Genomic DNA, 19,611 nt, shown 5'->3' with positions numbered 1-19,611 from the left:
AGGGTCCCTAGTGGGAGGTTGGAAGAAAGGAAGAGGGCTATGAAAGCAGCCATGTAATTTACAGTCCCCACGCCCATCAAAGCATGGCAAGCAGGTAAGGTCCAGTGTGCTGTCACAGGGGCGCTAGCTGGGCCTTAAAACCACAGGATCCTATTTCATTATCCCATGACGTGCATCCCACTCTGGGACCACAGCCAACCTGCTGTGACAGAGCTGGGAAACAACTACACAACTCTGCAGCTTCGCTTCCCAAAAAACCGGGAGGCCAAGTGCAACCGATGGAACTAGCACTGCCTGGCTGCCAACATATTTTTTTTTCTGGAGAACTACAGTGACACGTGTCAATATCCAGAATGTGTGATCAGGCTTGGATTCTGTGACTTTGCAGCTGTTAGCGTAATGCCACCGAGCTGTTAAATTGTATGAGGCTCAGGACTCAGATTCTAATCCTGCCACTGTGAGATGGATACTTAAACATCTACCTCTCTGAGTTGCAGCTTCCTTAACCATGAAATGGTCAACAGAATAGAGTCTGATGCTTGGGGCTATTAAGAGAAATGGGGAAAACAAACAAACAAAAAAGAATCTACATAAAGTGCATAATATAAGTCATGACCTATCATGAGTACATACTAAATACTGCCTTAGAATTTTGATTCACTTACTACCTGAGATTATGATAGACACCTCACCAGTGTATCTCTGATATGTCAGACTAATTTCTTTAGGTCACCTATATATGTTTTGGTCATTCATCTTTAGCAACTGGAGAGACACTCCCTAATTTCTATAGGTTAGGCTAGTGGTTCTCAAAGTGTGCACCAGGGCACACTGGTGCGCCATAGAAGATTTCCAGGTGTGCCCTATGGTATTCCAGAGAAATATGTGCCTATTGGGGACCAAAACACCAAAGGGTTTTTGAAGTTTAGATTTTGGGGGACAGAGGTGTAGGGAATTGGCTGTAAGCTGACAGTCTGCCCAACCCCCCACCACATTTGCCTGATTAGGTTGCAAAAGGCTGTTAAGCTGTGGTGCTGGATTGTTTACACTACCCCCCATGTTCCCCAGAAAGACTGGAGGCAAGTTTCTTCTATCCTTTGTTTGGTGTAAAGTTAAGATGATATGTATGGTGTGGGTTTTTTGCACTTGGTAAAATTCTTGGGTTGCCTTGGAAATGTGATCAGAGACCATTGATTTGCTAATGGACTCACTTTGCCCTATAAATAAAGCAAGATGTGGTTTTGGGGCACGCTTTGTTCTTGCCAGCAGCAATTACAGGGCCCTCCCGTCCCCCGTATCTTCTTAATTCTGCATACTTTCTTAATTCTGCACTGTTCCCACAAGGGACCTGGAATTAATAGCTGCACTGGTTTGCAGCATGTGCCCAGATATAAAAATAAATATAGTTACTATATTATAACATTTCATTATAGAAATACTGCTCTTTTTGTTAACACATCATTATTATATTTATTATTAACACATCATTATATTATTTTTAGATAAATATACCCAAATAAAATGGATAGATTTCTCAAAAAGAAGCGTGATATTGAAGAATCTGATTCTGGAAGTAAGCAAAAGTTAAGTGTAAATAAACTAGGACTTGAAGGCTGATGGGCAGAATTTAGTTTATAGCATTTTCCATCACTTAACACTGAACAATACGATTGGATTAGAAACCCATTCATGGAAGCTTCAAGTGATTTTGGTTTAACATTAACAGAAGAACTGGCAGCTATATCCACTGATCATGGATTGATGATTAAACATAAGAAATTATCTCTTGAAGCCTTTTGGATTTCTATAAAAGAAGAATATGTGGCAATATCTAAAAAAGCTTTGAACATTTTACTACAATTTTCAACATCCTATTTATGTGAATTAGGATTTTCTACCCTCAACACAATTAAGAGTAAAAAGAGAGAAATTCTTCAATGTATTGATGAGGAAATGAGAGTTTGCCTTTCAAATATATGCCCAAACATTGAAGAAATTGCTAGGACACATCAGGCTCATGTTTCTCATAAACACAAGAATGAAAAAACTTAACACATTTGCACTGGGACTTGCTGAATTTACTAAATCTTACTAAGAATGTATCTATATATATGAAAAGATAACTTTTTAAATTTTTTAACCCCTCTTTTTTATGAATTCTAAAAAGCATAACTCAAAAAATGTAACATAAAAATGTCTTTTAATGTCAGAATAAATTTAATGTATTTATTTCACTTAATTACCATAAAAGCACACTTGGACTTTATATTTTTTCTTTAATATTTGCCTTAATTATTATAACATATTTCTCAGAAATTTGTATATAGTGTACCTACAATTATTTGTAGGATTTTAAATGCACCCCGACTTCAAAAAGTTTGAGAACCACTGGGTTAGGCTGATCAACTTGGCAAATCACGGCAATTAAAAACTCATACCTTGACCACATGGTCCTAATTATCTAGATAACTGAGGACATATTTACAAATGTATTCTGAAAAGGAGAGCTTTTTAAAAAACAGTGTTTTAGTGCACCGCCCAGTATGGATTCATTTGTTTTTAAAAATTTTCTTAAATGTATTGGGGTGACATTGGTTAATAAGATTACATAAATATCAAGCATTCAATTCTATAATACATCATCTTTTATAACCAGTTCTTACCTTACCCTCGACAGCTCACCACAGAACAGTGTATATAACAGCAATGAACATACAACTAACTAAAGGAAAATAATGAATCTCCTGCACTGTTTTGTCATTTACACAACATGATGCCACTTAGAGCTGTTCACAAATACCATCTTACAGTAAGGGGTTCTATTCACATTAGCGAAATTCTACACATAGCTTCTGAAAACTGACCTCCTTGTTCAGGGTGGCCTGCGCAGCAATGATGTTTTTCATTGGTGGACAAGGAAAAAAAGGGGTAGCAGTCAGCGTTCATTCTTTACGTCTTAGATTTGAAAAGAAGATGATCCACAGGGTTGTTTTTGATCTATAGAGAAATGCAATATTCTATTCAGGAATTGACAGAAGCACCAGTATATTGAGGGAGGGTGGGTGGGGATAGGGGGGACCCTGCATTATTTTTCGCTTGTTTCCTCTCTCATCAACTGGAAACGTGACAGTGGTAGCAGCAAACCTTCTACCCAGTGTCTGAAAATGAAGCACTTAGGCATTTTTGAGTGATAATTCAATAGGATTAAATTACACTCATGTGACAGCTCGACCTCACTAATGAGGTACATTTCAGTAAACTGTTGACAGAACTGTCTGGAAGGTTTCTTTAATTTACCAACATGTAACAACATGGGGAAAGCATTAGTCAACTAGATGGAGATGAATAAGCAGGACTAGGGGTATTTTACATTAATACCTGACAACCTGAAAGGGGTTTTGTCACGGGTTCTATGTAGCCCAAGGCAGTCACAGAATAACTGGTACCTGTTAGCGTGATTGACTTCCCAAAGCAATGAAAGGAATTATCTTGAAGCGGGCTGAGTGGAAAATGTCAGAGACATCTCTTTTCCTTCCCGTTAACAGGAAGCAAAGCAAACGGAGGGTGATGGTTGCAATAAAGTTGAAAGAATGTTTCCAATCTTTTCAGATGGCTACACCAACACCTTCATTTTTCAAATTCCTTGAGTTTGTCCTTACAGATGAAAAAAAAAATCTGTCTGTATATATTTCAAGCCAGGTTTATGGGGAATAATGTAAGGTTATATCCCTGCCCAGCTAGATAATTTATTCAAGCCAAAAAAAGAAAGAAAGTATAAGGAACGTGAAGGAGAAATAAATGGAGACAAGGAAATCTGTTTATTAAGGCTTCAAATGCTTATTGGAAAGCATTTCTAGCTAAGATTATATTGGCCAATAAGAAGAGAGCAATGCAATCATTTGCATCGTTTGAAAAATATTTGAACTCATGATGTTCCTCTAGTGTCTGTCACAGGAACTCGAACTAAATGGATGAACATGGTGACCATTAGGGGGTGCTACAGATTCCAAAGTACACATTTGCGTTCCAAGATCTACCTGTTTCAAGAATTATTCTCCATATCTGATCATTCCAGAAATTTTAATTGATGGGTGTATTCTCGAGATAAGGTTTCCCCATAAAAGAGGCAGAAGCCAAAATGGATATACCGGTACTGTTTGTATGACATCTTTTGGCCAGAAGTGACCTTAAAACAAGTGAGCATTTTAGAAGAATTAGGAGCAAACAAGAACTAAGCCAGCAGTGACAGCTGTAACTGTTGAGTATCAAACGTATTAGAGGAGATTGTCAGGTTAGCTAAACCAAACTATCAGCTAATCCATAAACCACACCTAGTTAGTTTTGGAAGCAGAACAAGCTTGTTAGGACTTCTTAACAAAGAGTTCCCTTCCTCATTTCATCTTGATATGGCTGTTCTAGGGATTTCACATTTTCAGAACACAGAGCAATTTTTTGGAGGGCCCTGGCTAGAAATACAGTGGAAAAATGTCGAGAAGGAAACTGAGCTCTAACAGTTGCTGCTGTTCCAGCTCAAAGTATACAACCTGGGTGGTTAACAAAGGTGAGAAAAACATTCGGCCATATTATCACCACATACATACATAAGGTTTCAACTGGGTTCTCAGAGAGCGTTTTTCCAGCAGAAAAACTCTAGGTCTGGCAACACTTGGTGTTGAATGGGAAGGAGTAGTTACATTTTGGGAGGAGTCAAAAGTTATAGTGGATTTTCAACTGCATTGGGGTGGGAAGCAACCAACCTAACCCATGAGGTGTTCAAGGGTCAACTGTAGTATGAAAGAGCTAGCTAATTCCAGAGCCACAGGCGTTGGCTTCCTTACCAATAAGAGAATTTTCTTTCTTTCTTTCTTTCTTTCTTTCTTTCTTTCTTTCTTTCTTTCTTTCTTCTTTCTTTCTTTCTTTCTTTCTTTCTTTTTTTCTTTCTTTCTTTCTTTCTCCCCCCCCCTCTTTTTTGCTGGTCTCAGATACTATCTCTGACTCTCTGACTCTTGTTTCCAATCTCAATAATTATCATAAGAATAATTACTAAAATTTTCCCCATGCTCTGTTATTCCAAAAAAAACCTCGCATGACTTCATTTGTTCCAGTAGGGTAGGGAGAGTCAGTGTTTTTATCACACTTGACAGATGAAGAAGCTGACTCCAGCAGCTGCCTGCTCGGGCTACAACAGCAATCTCAGGTCCTCTATAATCTAAATACTTCTTTCACTGTGCTCAACTGTCCCAGAGGTCAACTGCTGGACCATCTAAAGGCAAAGTTGCAGACCTGAAGGGAGGGCTGGTACAACCCTAGTGAGAATCATTTGATCTGAGTGGTCCTCATAGAGAATTCTAGAGGAAAGATTCTGGCTTTCCACAGTCAGGTGAGGCGTCAGGGTAACAAGAGCCTTTCGTCTGTCCTTCCCTCCCTATTCCCCAGCTACTATGTAAAACATGGTGGCAGAGGGGCTTACCTATGTATCTGAGGCCAAACCTTCTTTTCTGAGTTTTTTGATATTGTAGAACAATATAAAATTAATTATAAAAGCCAACTAGCAAAAGAGAAAGACAAAAAATAAGAATGCACACCTATAAAATATCTCACTATCAGGTCTCAATTGAAAAGATTCACCTGAACGGTAATGTTTTTCTCACCCAATAACGTATATAATAGTGGTTGCTGAAGCTTGGGCCATATTTATTTATGAGCAGGTTCTAAACAGACTTAGGTCCAAAGGATTGTCTTCCTGTTAACTCTAACCAACTCAATTGTCAAGTAATCACTTGATGGACATAGCTTTAAAATTAAAAGAACAAAACAAAACAAACTGAATTTTGTCTAGGATTGACTAAGCTATCTAAGCAATTATTTTAGAAAGTTTTAATAATATACTAATGGTTGATAAAAGTTACAAGTGTTATGTAATTATGTCCCCACACAATTCCATGGACACCAGTGCTGTTAGTGGCCACAAAAAGGATGCAGAGTAGACAGACTCTGCCACATGGCATTGTGGGTAATCATTAGAGCTGTCCCTTGAATGCAGGTCTGCATTATTCAGACCTTTCTCCATGCTAGCTTGACTGTTGTTTGGCTAGTGCCTGTTTCTCAGTTAACATCCTAATGTTCTTCCTAATTTTACTAATTCTAGTTTTCTGACCCAAGGATAGCTTAGTTAGGAAAGATGAAACTGAATCAGCTGGGAGCCAAATGGAACACATAGCAGTAGGAAGGCCTACTTTCTTATCCATGAGGAAGTCTAGCGCCAAGCTGAATGAATGACCAGGAACAGTCCCAGAGTAGTTCTATTCAAATGAGAAACTAATCTTCCAGATACACTTGGATTTGGATATAATGAGGTAGTATGAAGATTTTAATATTGTGCACAACAATAAAAGAAAACATATCTAGTAGAACCAAAGGAATAAATAATGACAAGTGCCTGCAGTGAAACACTGTTGAGCCATTAAAAGGAATTAAATAGATTAATGTGTGCTAATATACATCGACTGTGAAGACATATTGCTAAGAGAAAAGTCAAGGTGCTGACTAGTATATCTAACATGTTAACAACCATATCTTAAAATGTAGAGAATCAGATTTATACACAATAGAATATCACTGGAAGAGTCTAGAAGATAAAGATATTGGCACTCGTTGTCTTTGGAGAAGGTAACTGAATCACAGAAAAGGGACTACTTTTTATTGTGTAATTATTTCCATTGTTCTAATTATTTTTTGTCATGTGCATGAATCACTTAAAAGTTTTTTAACATTGAGAAAAAAAATAATAGGGTGCTTGCTCAATCATTGTTTGTTGACCTGAACAATGATTGAAACACATGCATCATGTTACTCTAGAAGCACTGGACTTGGAAAGAATACATCAGTTTTAAGTTGGGCTCTGTCACCCAGCAGCAGCACAGGGTTCCTCTGTATAAGGTCCTTCATCTTTCAGTCACAGTTTCATTCATGGGAAACTGGTGTGACAGTATCTGTTACGAATTTCTTTATGGTTCGGACTCGCAAGGAATCAGACACATCAGATGAAAGTCGTGTAGCAGAGGGCTGAAACTCTTAGGTGGAATCCGCCCCGACAAACTGCGCCACTGCATATTTATTGAGTTCCAAAAGCCACAGCTCAGCAGATAAAGCTAGAAAGCTACAAAAGCCTGTTTTCCCATCTGTATCATCCCCAATCCTGCACCTCTACTGTTTCCTTTATGAACAGGACACTAAAAGAATCAGAGTCTCCGAGTTTATCAATCATAAAGGACATCTGGTCTTGAAGGCATTCCTCCAAGAATCCTGCGTACTTGCATTCCAGTAACCAGGCCAGCTTCCTGTTATGGCTAATATACTCCAAGATCTCTTGTCTCCAAGTAACCCCTGCTCTGAAGTTAACTGCCTTTTATATTTGTGCAGGGTCATCTCCTATAACTATCTACCCTACATCTCACAGGTTCGTGGGGGTTAGATGAGCTAGTATCCAATACGACATTCTCTAAAGTGTAGAAATATAAGGAATTGCTGCTGTTTATTGACAAGGCACTTCACCTAGTTCCACAGCCCTACTCTTTTGCACCTAGATATAAACATATCATTTTCCTATTAGACGGGAAAGTACTTGTTTGGGGAAATACTTGGGTGATTCTTTGAAGCAGAAAATAAACCCGAGGGTTCTGCTGAGACAGAGACTCAATCTTGTTCCTTTGAAGAAGGTGAACAGGAGAGAGGAGAGGATGAATCTGAACTTGGAAAAAATCAGGGTCTGAGCAACATGCATCTGCCCCTTGGCATCAAAACTCCAACATGGCAGAGGTGAAGAGAGTTTAGAGGAAGCCAGTAAAAGGTCTCAGTGCAGTATTTATAGCATCTCACAAGACAAAAGGGACAAGGAGAATGAGAATGAGATGGAGAGAGAGAAGCACAAGGAAGTGAAGACCCAGGGCCTCTTGAGAATATCAAAGAATAGAAGGAATACAACAGGAGTATAAGAGCCTTGGACCATCAGCTAGAAGAGTTGAGATCCAGGCCAGATTTGCCTGAGAGATCCGAGAGGCAGGGGCCGCAGCTAACTTCGGAGTGACCTACTCTTCCCCCACATCGATGGTTAGCTGTTGAAGTTCAGCACACCCTGATGTTAGATTGAGTTTAGAGAATGCAGCTGCAGTGAACTGACCATCCACAATCAGTAGGAACGTTTCTAGGTAAAGTGCAAATTGTCTCCTTGGATGCTTGACACTTCCAAACCATAATGATAATTGCTGCTGGGTTTATAACAACTCAGGGGCTCGTGCCCTCCCCTCAGGAAGGCTCCCAGGCAGTAAGGACTGTATACTTCTGATTGTGACAAATGGCTAGTTTACCTGCTAATCAGTGCACAGTAGTAAGTATTTTGTCATATCCCCAGAGCAGAAAATACCACCCCTCTCACCTCAAAGAAATAATACCTACAGCTTCTATGTATTTTTGATAAGAGATGTAATTGGTTTGATTTTAATCACATAAGCAGTAAATCAAATATCAAATTTAAGACAATAAACTACAACAGAGAGCTTCCTCGAAGTAACTTAGCATTGATAAATTAGTAATGTATTATTAAATTATTCATATCTTTTTTTTCCCTTTTGGACTGTAATGATATACCGTATACAGGACTGATAATTTACTTAGGCTGAGTCCATTCATTTAATTATGCTGCTAAACTTGGTAGGCCAATTGGTCATCATGAGAGTTTCCAGGCAAGCTAATCACAAATATATAGAACATGTCCCTTATTGTCCCCAGCGGCTAAGTGCTAAAATGCTATTTAGTGCTCAGAAGGTTAATGTCCTGCTTATGTAAATTGTCCAATTTAACATTCAGCAGCAGTATCATAAATTCTGGCTCCAGAATTTCATTAAACGTATGTTCAAACTAGTTGACCTTAAAGGTTAACAGGCACAAGTTGAACAGGACAATTATTTAACTCACTTCTTATCAAGAGACTGGCGCGCACTAGCCATTTAATAGCTCTGCATACTTCACAATTAGAATTCGTATAAGGTCCCTGATAAAACGGCAGGTCATGAATTTTCATAAGGATGTCAGATAATAACTATTTATCTGAACTTGTTTTTCTTTCTTATAAACTTAAACTTTGATCTTAACATTCAATTAGAAATGATTCCTCAGAGAAGGGCTAGGTGACTCAAGGAGCCCTGTGCATGCCTTCATTTGGGCAGGCAGGAGGATTTAAAACATTGTATCTGCATTTTCAATAACAGAAATTAATGCGAAAGAGTCACACTCACCACGAAGTACACACAGCTCAAATGAGGCAACTGGCCCAACGCTGTGTTGCAATATCACTTATTGTTTTTGGACCTTAGACCAAAAGTTGGATTCTTTTTTATTTTTATTTTTATGTATTCATTTTAGAGAGGGGGGGTGGCGAGGAGCAGGAAGTATCAACTCCCATATGTGCCTTGACCAGGCAAGCGTAGGGTTTTGAACCAGGGACCTCAGCGTTCCAGGTCGACACATTATCCACTGCGCCACCACAGGCCAGGTGGATTCTTTTCTGAAAAGACCTACAAATGCCTATTAACCCACCAGAGAAAATGCATTGTCCTTTTGCAGTCCTGTTATTATGGGTTTTACTAAAATATTATATAAAAATACAGTTTATTCAAAGTGTCCTTTTCCTCACCAGTCTTGTTTTCTCTTCTAGCTCTCAATGAGCATTGTGAAATACGGACGAAGGCGTGGGTGAGGGCCAAAGCCCTGAGTGGGCCGACATTCCCACACACTCCTCACAGTGGCAGGACCCGGCAATGGCTGTGAGGATCCATTAAAGTTGTACCACATCCCAGCAGTCTCAGCGGCCGGCAGCCCCTGCACACCTGGGAAGGCACAGGAAGCAGTCTGCAGGTTCAACTGTCCAGTCTGCACACTATTAGTAAGATAAATCAGCAACAAGAGAAAACAGGATTTTTATTAATAAATCACAAGCTACATTTCTGTTAGGAGCTGAAATAGGCCAAACTGTGTCAAAATTGCCTATAGGTATGTTGACTGGGTGCATAATAAGTAGTCTTTAAAATCTGGTAATGTTTGTTAAAAGCAATGAAATGCAGTTATAGAAAAGATAGATTAGATAGATGATAGATAGAGAATAGATGGAAGATAGGTAAATAGGTAGATGATAAAGATAGACTGATAGATGGTAGCTATACATAGATGATAAAGATAGATAGATAGATAGATATTAGATAATGCCTATCTTTGGCCCAGTTCCGCATTCTGCATTCCTTATTCCCCTAGAGGTTACTGGGTTGTTAGGAACTGTTTAAAGAAATAACATAAGGAAGAAATATCTCCCAGCATGAAAAAATGTGAGTGTTTTATACCCTCTTGTGTTGCTCTTCATCCAAACTTCATCTTTCGAATATTGGCTTCAAATCCTGCCTGAAAAGGGACATAAATAAAGCAAAATGGCTAATGGACTAAAAACACTTATGATCGGGTTTTCATAAGTAAGGTTATTGATAGCTTCTCCTGCACATGGGCCCGTGCACAGTGCAATATCCATTTCTAAAATAAGATTTAGAGCCCTATTTGCAATAAAAAGGCTAGCGCATGCAAATAAAGGACTGGAAAGTGAGGCCAGCGGGTGGCGTTCCCCCGAAGAGGGACAAGAGCTCCTGGGACAGCAGAGCTGACGACGGGGACGGGGAGGGGAGGGGCACGCACAGAACACTCGTAGGTTTCAGATGTGGCTGTGCAGTTCACTGTGTTGTGGAATGAATGGCCATAAAGGGCAGAGGGTTGGCACTTTGGAAAGAAATCCTCCTTTCTACTTAATGGCTTTAGTATTTGGGCTTGGCCATGTAAATAGGTTTGTAGGTTTATCTGTTAAAGCAGTAACGAGATTGTCATTCTGGAAATGTAACAACAGTACAGGTAAAAAGCCAATATGGGACTGTTTTCATGGGACCTGGTGCTAAGGTGACCAACTTTTTTACAATGAAAAGGAGCACAAAAATAAATTGAAGAAAACAATATTGTAAATAAAAGAAATATTTTATTTATTGTAACAATAATACACTATAATATAATAAATGCATAATAAAACATTTGTAATATTTTATATTTTAATTATGCTTATATACCTTTTAATAATTGTAAGAAAAAAGTGCTCATTTAGATACAAATAAGTCACATCACATGCAATGGATCGATTCTGCATGGATCGAATACGGACATTTGCAGTTAGTCTTCCAATATCAAAAAGGAGGACATGTAGGAAGACACTTTTCAAAGGAGGATGGAACTTACAAAAGAAGGACTGTCCTCCCCAAAGGAGGATGATTGGTCATCTTAACTGGTGCTTCCCATGCCAGTTTTCGTATGGCCTCCCTGGTTTTCTTTTCCCTCCTTAAGACCTCTATTTCAGCAAAGACATTTGAAGTAAAGCTTTTCCAGTGCCTAGACATTTATTTTGTGCTAAATATTTCATATAAATAACTCTCTCTTTAACAATACTTTGGCTGCAATTACAATGAATTTGCATTTTATCCACTTTTTGCTGTTTAGGTGGAGTTTGGGGTGCACATTTTTCTTCCAATGTTTATTCCTATGATTCCCATGTCAAGCAGAAAAAAATTTTCTTTAAATCCAAGACTTCATTATTTTAGATTTAAAAAAATCAGATTACACAGTAAACTGTAAGTGATGGCTTTCTTAAATTAAATCAATTAGAAGGAGCATATGACTTGTGTGATAGAGTGACTCATGTTACAGTTTCTAATACAGTAGTGTGGACAATTCCTGCCAGGGGTGAGAATGACAGAGATGCAAAGACCTGACTCCGGGGACCAGGTTCAGTGATGCAGATCCACTTTATTCAGGAAGTAAGCTAGCTTATATACACAGGTTCAGCCTATAGGGTGTTACAGCATATCCTTCATAGCTAATGGCTGAAAAGATCAGAGAGCTGTGTGGTTGGCGCTAAGTCACTTCCTTATAGTGGGAGAGCTTCCTTCCTGGGTGTGCCCAGGAGGCTTCTGAGAGCTGGAGTATTCTCACAGCATTGCATCAGCCACAGCTGCTAGGAATGTGCTCTGCACTCCACCCACATCTCCCCCTTCTCTTTTTATTCAGGCCAATTGGACTTGATGAATGACAGCTTGCTGTTGTAGTAGCTGCTGAATGCTACACATTATACAATGAAACCCTAGTAGAACTAAAACAACTATAATACCTATTATACTATATACTAATAGATTAACTGGATTAAACAATGAGGCAAACTTCTGTAATGTTTGACTAGTTAGAAAATAGAACGGGGGTCTTAAATAGGGGATTCCTCCTAGGGGTCGGGATGTCATTTCCCTCCCATTGTGTTACAGAGACCTTCTAGGTGCTGTTAAACACAGTTCCATTTTGATTGTAAAAAATGGATGTAGGTTCATGCATGCCCCCTTCCCACAAAGGTCCCAGTGTCCAAACACAAAATAAATGGCTTGCCGCAGGCTGTGTACTGCATATGGTTGCATTCTGTCTCTCAGCTTCCAAAACTGGATGGTTCACAGGTGTTGGGAGGCATCATTAGTGGGGTCATCTTGAGACACCGGGAGTGGCCATATGTTCTTTCCTGGGATCAAAATGGGATGTGGGCTATTTTCTGGAAAAACACAAGCATAACTTCTCCCTTGCATTAGAAGGGAAGTGGTCCCTGCCACTGAGCTGTGGCTGGGTCCTTCCAGCATACAAATGGCAATGGGGTCGGTTGGCTACAAAGGCCTCCCCAATGTTTATAAGCAGGTGTTACTCCTTCAGAATCAAAAGTTAAATAATTGAGAGTGAATATAGCATTGAGGAGCACTTCTCTGGGTAAGGCCTGGGGCATATCCCCCCTTTCTTTTTGAATTTGAAGCTTAATGTCTCTGTGTTGCCATTCTACAATGGCTTGTCCTTGGGGATTATAAGGAATGCCAAGGTGGTGTGTGGTTTGCCATTGGGAACAAAAGGCTTTAAATTGGCTGCTGGTATAACAGGGCCCATTGTCAGTTTTAATTTCCCAAGGTACACCAGGGCAAAGCATGGCCTGTCAAAGGGCATGAATTGCATGTGTAGTTTTTCTCCTGCTAGGGCCATGGCCGAGATGGCTCCGGAGAAGGCGTCTACTGCTACGTGTACATAGCGGAGTTTGCCAAATTGGGGGACATGAGTGACATCTATTTGCCACACAGCATTAGGCTGTAAGGCTCGAGGGTTGACACCATGTGGTTGTAGGGGGCCTAAGGGTAGTAAGGACCCACACTGTTTACATATGCAAACAAGGTGTTTGCAGGTTGCATGAGTGAGATGGGGAAAGAGAGATTTGAGAGAATGGGCAGACATATGAAACCGGGCATGAAGTTGTCTGGCTTGCTCAATAGGGGAGACTGTTAAAACTAGACGATCAACTTGTGTGTTGCCTGCCACTAGGGGGCCAGGCAAGCCAGAATGGGAGCGAAGATGCTGAATATACCAAGGGTGTTGATGCTCCTCTAACAGTTCTTTAAGCTGGCTGAGAGCCCTATCTAGTAATGTCTGCTTGGGCTGGAAGGTAGAATGGGTAAGGCCTTTAACTGTTTGCACTGCATAAGCACTATCTGAAAAAATGTTAAGGGGGCCATGTTGCCAAAGATGTAGCACATAGTAAATGGCTAGTAGTTCACCTACTTGTACGAATCCCTCATAACTAAATTTGTGGAATTTAGTGCCTTCCGTTTGTGCTTTGAACACTATCCACAATAGGACTGGCTGGCATCTGTAAACGCAAGCATGCTGTGCAGAAGAGGGGTAGATGCTGGATACGAATGAAGGGTGGGGGAGAGAGCGAGAGATACAGAAAAATAGACAAGACAGACAGAAATAAAGAAAAAAGACACATGGGGGCATATAGGCTGGCCCATGGGTCTGCAGCTGGAACATATATTGGAGAAAATGGCATCTGAGAAGCTGGGGTGGGGCACTGAACCCCGGCAGGGAATGCGGAAGTAGCGACTTCTGCTTTTTCCAGCAGCAGAGCTGATGGCACAGTTAGCAATTCGGTTGGTTTCATTTCTGCACGCTCAGCCATGATTTTGTTAAACTCGGAGGCTAAACCACTTTCCTCCTCAGTGGAGGCGGATGAATAGAGAGGTAGGGGCTCCTCAGAGAGAGGAGTAGCCAGTAGGACCTTAGGGACTGGCGGAGGGTCCCCAGCAGGAGCACCAGTCAAACAGGCATGTATTGCCAATAAGGCAGGAGTGAGGCTGAGAGGGAAGGCCCATCCCTCATGTACCTCGGCCGAACGAACGCATAGGACAGCTCGGGCCCAAGTATCTGGGTCCCAGAGCGGCGCATCCCTAATCCAGGGATTGAGACCAGAGAGGATCTCCCAGTAAATACAGAAATCCTTTTCACAAACTTCAACTCACCTACTCTGCAATAGTGCGTGCAGGGCTCAAGCCCGTGGGGCTCAAAAGTGGGGGAGAAGGTTTCCCATTGCAGTCACTCACCTGTTCCTTGGATGCAGTTTAGGTCCCTGCCCGACATTGGATGCCAGTTGTGGACAAGTCCTGCCGGGGATGAGGACAACGGAGACACAAAGACCCGACTCCGGGACCAGGTTCAGTGATGCAGATCCACTTTATTCAGGAAGCAAGCTAGCTTATATACACAGGTTCAGCCTATAGGATGTTACAGCATGTCCTTCATAGCCAATGGCTGGAAAGATCAGGGAGCTGCGTGGTTGGTTGGCACTAAGTCACTTCCTTATAGCGGGCGAGCTTCCTTCCTGGGTATGCCCAGGAGGCTTCTGAGAGCTGGAGTATTCTCACAGCAGTGCATCAGCCACAGCTGCTAGGAATGCACTCTGCACTCCACCCATACAGTAGGGTCCCCTCCTTTAATTCTGTCAAAAACGTGAAAACACCGGCATCCCAGCAACTGTCCCCTTGGAACTGTGCATTAATATCAGAGATCTTCACTGCTGTCCTGCTGAAAGGCTTCTCAGGGAGCAAATCTGCTGGGCCACTAGGCCATGGTTAGGAATTATTAATTAGTATGACCTGACTTGCATTAAAAAAGAAAAATCATTCTATCCACTGAGTACATACAGGAAGACCAATCAGAAGTTGGGGGCGGAGGGCTTTGCGAAAAGTCCACTGGAGGGATAATGAAAGTATTGACCAAGATAGCGGCCTCAGCCTGACCAGGCAGTGGCACAGTGGATAGAATGTCGGACTGGGATGCGGAGGACCCAGGTTTGAGACCCCGAGGTCACCAGCTTGAGTGTGGGCTCATCTGGTTTGAGCAAAGCTCACCAGCTTGGACCCAAGGTCGCTGGCTCGAGCAAGGGGTTACTCAGTCTGCTGAAGGCCCGCGGTCAAGGCACATATGAGAAAGCAATCAATGAACAACTAAGGTGTCGCAACGAAAAACTGATGATTGATGCTTCTCATCTCTTTCTGTTCCTGTCCGTCCCTCTCTATCTCTCTCTCTGACTCTCTCTGTAAAAGAGAGAGAGAGAGAGAGAGAGAGAGAGAGAGAGGCCTCAGGTTGGAGAGAAGCTAATAGATTCAAGAGGCATTGGGAAGTAAAATGCAAGTTGTGTTGCTAGTTTCACTGTGTCTGTTTTTCTGACCATTTTTACCATCTCCCTGGCCCGGATCAAGGCTGGGGCAAGGGCACAGTGAGCCTCTCACTCTTACCTAGCCTGTTCCGCTAGTTATACTCCTGTTTAGACCCAGGAGACGTCTTTGTTTCTTACTTACTGCTTATCCCTGTGAGTCCTAACTCAGCCCTTTTTATTATTAAGGTTGACCCTGGAACTGTCCATGATCAGAAGGTCACTGTTTGCATTTCCTCTTGAGAATGACACTCCAGCTGCACCTGTTCCTTTCCATGACCTGCCTGTTTTTCCTGGGGACAGGATTCCTAGAAGCTTGTCAAAGCAGTTCCTTCCTTTCCCCAATTTCCATTTGACAAGGAAAACCCGGGGAGGAACCCCAAGTTTAGAGGAAAAATATCATTGAGGACTCTACGGCAGCCTGAGCAGCAGCCAAGGTCAACAGAATGGTCTGGTGATTACACGGAAAAATCAACAGCCGTCAGAATGTATTTATTACCATATTTAGTGGATTGCAGTAATACTCTCATTATGACCACCCTCACACAGTACAAGGCCTTTGTCATTAGCACAAGAAGGAACAGAAGGTCAATGTTTCCCTGCAACGTCTGTGCACTAATTAGAGAGACCCTCTATTGGGTGAGGGTGAACATAATTGGGCCATCACCGCATCTCACCACAAAATAAAAAAATATATACACTTTCATTCCTGTTGGTTTTCCTGGGAGTGAGACACAGATTACCAATGGACGTTTAACGTGTAACAAGACTATCACCATTGGGTTTTCTAAATGTGATATTCTGGCTTCTAGAACTCTATTAATGTTCCTCGTGTTGAAGAATCTACCTGGAGAGGGGGCCATTTGGGACCTGACTGATCCAAAGCCATTCTAAACATCTAGTTGTATGAGCATGATTGGATGGCAAGTGCAGGGAATAACACTGACCCTGAAAACTCATTTCTTTGGTAAAGACACCATGGCTTCTTCAAAGGCAACAAGGTTCCAGCAACAATTTAATAAAACTCCTTCAAAAAAGATCCACAGCTATTGTACATGGGAACAGAGTCAGTGGGACCCATTTCTACCCAGAGCTATATCTGGAATAGCCTCTCCAAATCTAGCCTGAAGTCAGAGGGAGGACCATTTGCTCTGTGGAGACATATTTTGGAGGCAAAGCTACCCATCAAATTCTATTGCAAATCCCAAGCATTCTCTTCCTCCCTGTGCAGTGACGAGGCTCTAGTGCCATGTGTCTGAAGGTGTCAAAGCCAAATGTTGTCCAGTGTGTCTTAAGGAAATTAAATTTCATCTTGACTACTTTCATATAAACGAGTCCATTTGAAGTGACCAAGTGAGCAAACCTTGAAAGAAAATTAGAAAAGCAATGTGCTGTAGTTTACTTTAAAAGTATTTGTTATAATAATGGCCATGTTTTCATTTGTTGTGAAAATGGCTGCAATTAAGCATGATCACATACTTGGCTATCTCTGTCTTTCTTATGGAAAGTTCTCTCTATCGATACCACAACAACTTTCCAAGGTAGTGGAGTCCAAGAAACTGAAAGGCCAATGTTTCAATAGGTTGAGTTCAACTATCACAATGAGATGGAAGTGGTAGTCCCTTGTATACAATTTGGGATGCATTTTCTGCTCACAGAAATGAGAATCTGAAGGTCTGGAAGGATCAAGGCAGACCATGTTTCTGTTCTCAAAATCGTTCAGAAATCCCGGGTCAATCTTGTCATTGCTGATGAATACTGCCTAAGAGATGGTCAACTACCCTCGCGAGGTGAGTTTTTAATGGAGAGGATTTTATGCAAGGTGAAATTTGCCTACTTGATGAGTGAGTCCCTGTCTCACTAATGCAGGCTCTGAGAACAGGAGTCCACAAGCCAGTAATTCACCTGCTCTGTTATTCAACACCAACCAGATGATGTAATCTGTTCCTTTCTTGTTTACAGGGATGTTTCCAAACAGGTAATCAAACATGGCTTCAGTCTGCTTAGGAATAATGAGGCCACTGACTGAGTCTTAATTATCCCACAAGCAGGAATCTGGGTCTAAAGGACAGTAAAGATAAACAGGAGAGCTTGTCTCTTTCTCAGGATATTCTGAAGGATTCAGAGACATGTGTCCTTAAAATAAATATATAGTATATAAGACTCAGAAACAGGCATCTGCACAGAAGGAGGCTTGGATGTTTGGACTTTGCAGGCAGTTTCACTTTTCCATTACAGAGACAAATTACATGGTCTGTGAAAAAATGGAATTCCAGTTACTTTGCTTTTTAATGAATTTCAAAGGTGTTGAGACACACGAACAATTGTTACTAGTAAGTTCTTCTATCCTAAAGGTCCATATCAAGACAAGACGAGCCCACTCACTGACAAGTCAATTCTGTGAGTCCTCATTCCCATAAAGGAAGGTTATCCACTTGGCTGTATTCACAGCCTTTCTACACAACAATATGCCTCTCTGCTCCTGCAATTAATTCAATAGGATTTTGGTTGAAATAAATATTGATATATATCTTTAGAACACTTTATCTCTTTTTCTCTCTCAGAAATATGGTATAACATTTTTTTTCCTTGAAATCTCTCATTGAAATGACAAGTCAATGAAATGTTTGTGATTTCTTTTCCTCTGAGACTACAGTAGAGTTTAACATTAACGGCAACCTCTTCCTTTAGAGATTTATCCCACTAGTGTTCAGGGCCTTAGTGCTGCTCTTACAACTTTCGACCCTGATCCTTCATTCTCATACCTTTCCACATAGAAGTACTGGTATTCACTGTGATCTGAGATACAGTATCTCCTTTCTCTTCATTCTCTCTCTTCATAACTCCTCTCTGTGCAGAGAACCCAAGGACTATCATTTCACCAGAATCTCTTTCCAGAGCCTCTGTCATAGCACTTTTGCACCCAGACCTCGCCAGACAGTGGCGCCCCTGCCCTGGATCCACTGTGCAGGGAACCCTCTTGTCCCTGATGTCGTATCTGTGCTCTGTTCACCAGGTTGGAGCTCTTCAATGTACTCACATCGGCCGAGCTGTGACAAAACAGCCAGGAAAAAAAAATTCCACCTCATGTCCTCCCATAACTAGATGGGTTTCAACAAGGCACCCTTCTTCCTTCATCCACCCCACTCTTCAGAAAAGGCATGACCCTCCATGGAGCTCTCTCGGTCCTACTGGCCCGCAGGGACACAGGTGGGTGCTGGTACTATTTCCATCACAGCACCAAGGATAATTTAGTTCCAGTCAGGGCCCATCTTACTAATTTTGACAGGAAAGTTGACTATGAAGAATTGTTGAATATAATAGAGGATTGGAGTAACAAGGCAGTGGTTAGTAAGAGGTTAATTCTAAAGAATATAATCCTAGCAAATAGAAGGAGCTAGGACTATTCCCAGGGTTGAAAATCAGCATCCAAAAAAGAAGCTTCCCCCTTCCAAATACACACACAACTGAGGTCCAGATCTTGTGGGACAGGTCATGGCTGTGTCTTATTTATTTGGGGGGGGCGTGTTTATTAAACTCAACTTTTAAGTTATAGATATAACAAATACCATACACATGTGAGTAAAAGGCTCTTGGATTAGAATGAGTACGAACACTGAAGATCTGTCTCTACACCAGCACCTCCTCACTCAAGGGGCTGAAGTCACGGGTCATGTTATGACTATAAGTTAACTGAAAAACTGGATGGACTTTAGCTCAACTCCCACCTGGTAGCATGGATTTCAAGATTTACATTTGCTCCCCGTTATCGTAGGTTGGATTACAGCAAGGCAATGGTATAGCTTAGTCACAGATGGGCTGAAATAGTTCAAAGTGAGCTCCTCTTCTAGATGTCTCCCTCCCCATCACCATAACTGCTAAGAAATGTGATGGAAAGGAAGCAATAGACCACAGGTAGTTACGAAAATAGATGACTCATTGGATAACAAGTCCCTGAAGTTAGCAGA

The sequence above is a fragment of the Saccopteryx bilineata genome, chromosome 1 (assembly GCF_036850765.1).
Source record: "Saccopteryx bilineata isolate mSacBil1 chromosome 1, mSacBil1_pri_phased_curated, whole genome shotgun sequence".
Classification (NCBI taxonomy): Eukaryota; Metazoa; Chordata; class Mammalia; order Chiroptera; family Emballonuridae; genus Saccopteryx; species Saccopteryx bilineata.
The sequence above is the reverse complement of the archived record's forward strand: the minus strand, read 5'-3'. Positions refer to the sequence as shown.